Source organism: Xyrauchen texanus, chromosome 17, assembly GCF_025860055.1.
Source record: "Xyrauchen texanus isolate HMW12.3.18 chromosome 17, RBS_HiC_50CHRs, whole genome shotgun sequence".
In the NCBI taxonomy this organism is placed as follows: domain Eukaryota; kingdom Metazoa; phylum Chordata; class Actinopteri; order Cypriniformes; family Catostomidae; genus Xyrauchen; species Xyrauchen texanus.
Window position 1 is genome coordinate 45,104,352 of NC_068292.1, and position 2,500 is coordinate 45,106,851.

Below are 2,500 nucleotides of genomic sequence, written 5' to 3' on the forward strand. Positions count from 1 at the left end.
GCATATGGTGTGTATGGGACATGCGTGAGTGTTGTTCAAATATTTTAATGTTACAAACACGTGATGTATGTTGCTTATGTGCTGCTTAACGCCTGCCACTGCATTGCACTGTAGAATGAGCTGTTGAACAGCACGAGTCTAATATAAACAATATATATATATATATATATATCAGTATATATGAACACCCTTCACCTGATAATGACTCGTATTTTACAATCTCTTATTGTTTGTGTTTATGCTTGAGTTCTTTGTTGTTATAAATGTACTTTTTGAATTGTTACTGTTCATTTTTGTTATTTTGATAACCAGGGAAAATGTGTATGTTGTAAATAATGTTCCTAAAGCATTGGCGCTTCTAACAGAACATTTTTAAAGACAATATCTTCACTATATTTTACAGAAAAAATAAAGAATTTTATGAATATGTGCATCGTGATAATTCCTATTGAGCCTGTAATGTTACTACATGAGGACTGAACCTGTAATTAATTACTGTATTTCAAATTAAATCAGCTAAATGACTTATTCGTACTTGGTAAGAGCTGTTGCAATTCATTATTATTATTGTATTTTCTTGTATAGTTTTGGGATGAGCGTGTTTATTGTAATGTTTTTCCTCGCCGGTAGAGGTCGTGATTGAGCCGCATGCGCAATATTGGCGGTCCTGATTGCAAAATCCACCTCTGAGCCGCATTCAAATCCCAAAGACGTCTTATTGAAGGCATTCGTACGCTTTTCAAAATATTCTTACCTGAAATACAAATGGAAATCAGCCCCAGCAATCTCTGTAACAAAGAGTTTTCAAAAATCCTCGCGTAATCTCAAAAAAGACGTTAACACGTGACTCCTGTTACTTTTCTCAGCGCTGTTGAGGACGGACCAATCAGTGCTGAGAAAAGTAACAGGAGTCACGTGTTAACGTCTTTTTAAAACGGCTTCAGCACTCGTTTGAACAAGTCTACACCTGAATAATGACACTGACAGACTTTAATAGACATTGAAATGAAAATACACAGCGAAAAATTCAAATAAGATGATTATTATTTAAACGCATCGTTACTGACCAATCAGAGACGTTTAAGGTCATTAGCGCGTGGCTGTTGTAATGCTCCTCCGCGCCGCTGGGCGTCAGTCCGTGTGTCGCGTCGGAAGCTGCGGCGACGCTCCGTTTTTCTGTGTGATTCTGTCCGTGATGGTGGAGCGCGACGGCATCGTGCAGTAAAACCCGAGCCCGAACCAAGACCAGCGCCGGTACCGAAAGACAGCGGAGTGAGTGAGCATGAACCGAAGCATCAGGATGAGATGAGACCCGAACCGACCTGTTACGGTGAGTCCAGAACCGAGCCGAACACAGCCGATCAGACCTGTGACAGCTGCAGGAATAACAGCGATATTTACTATGAGTTGTGAGTTATGCGCATGTGCGGCGGCTTATTTCTCAGAACCGCTGAACCGAACCACGTCGAACCCGAATGTTATGTGACCATTAATTAAACAGGAATGTATGAGAAGAAACTGGATATCATACTGATTGATTACCATTCATATACTGCTGTATTCACATGGCACTCCAATCAGTGTTAACATTACCGTTAAATTGCCGTAATGAGCTATTGGAATATTCCAGGTTACAATTTATTTTTGAAATATTCCATGAAAAAGTTGTAAAACATTTCTGTTGCACTTTTAGAAATACCCCCCAAATAAATAAATAAAATGATGATAATAATTAATATAATAAAGAATTGATCTAAATTCATGACTAGTTTTGTAAAAGTGAATATCATGAAATAAATTGGTAAAATGGGTCAATTTTGGAGGGTTTAAAGGCAGAAATGTGAAGTTTATCATTTATATTATAAAAATCACTTGAGCTGTAAAGTTCTTTAAATGACATTTTTACAGTCGTCATGGCAACGGAGTTGTATAATGGTCTATATCTTCACACAGATGTGGTTATTAAGTGATTTAATGACAGTAAAATCATGTTAACACTCATATTGTTTATGTCTTGTGTTTATACTTGTGAAACAGTATTTTAATGTGTACAGATTAAACCCCATTGACTTGCATTGGAAGTGTCTCACTGGAACACACATTTGTGCTTTATTAAAGAAAAGAAAATGTTGTGGGGTCTGGGTATCTCAGCGAGTATTGGCGCTGACTATCACACCTGGAGTCGCGAGTTTGAATTCAGGGCGTGCTGAGTGACACCAGCCAGGTCTCCTTAGCAACCAAATTGGCCCGGTTGCTAGGGAGGGTAGAGTCACGTGGGGTAACCTCCTCGTGGTCCCATAATGTGGTGAGTGACTCCAGCCGGGTCTCCTTAGCAACCAAATTGGCCCGGTTGCTAGGGAGAGTAGAGTCACATGGGGTAACCAAATTGGCCCGGTTGCTAGGGAGGGTAGAGTCACATGGGGTAACCAAATTGGCCCGGTTGCTAGGGAGGGTAGAGTCACATGGGGTAACCAAATTGGCCCGGTTGCTAGGGAGGGTA

At 40.0% G+C, this 2,500-nt stretch overlaps 1 protein-coding gene across 1 annotated transcript in view; it reads left to right on the plus strand.

The window, feature by feature from the left end:
* The window catches only part of LOC127657705 (CREB-regulated transcription coactivator 2), a 25,596-nt gene extending 25,116 nt beyond the window's left edge, over nucleotides 1-480 (plus strand). Inside the window, exon 13 of the mRNA XM_052146547.1 lies at nucleotides 1-480. This exon is cut by the window's left edge and continues 1,900 nt beyond it. The gene's annotated coding sequence lies outside the window, so the exon portion shown is untranslated.
* The last annotated feature ends 2,020 nt before the right edge of the window (nucleotides 481-2,500 follow it).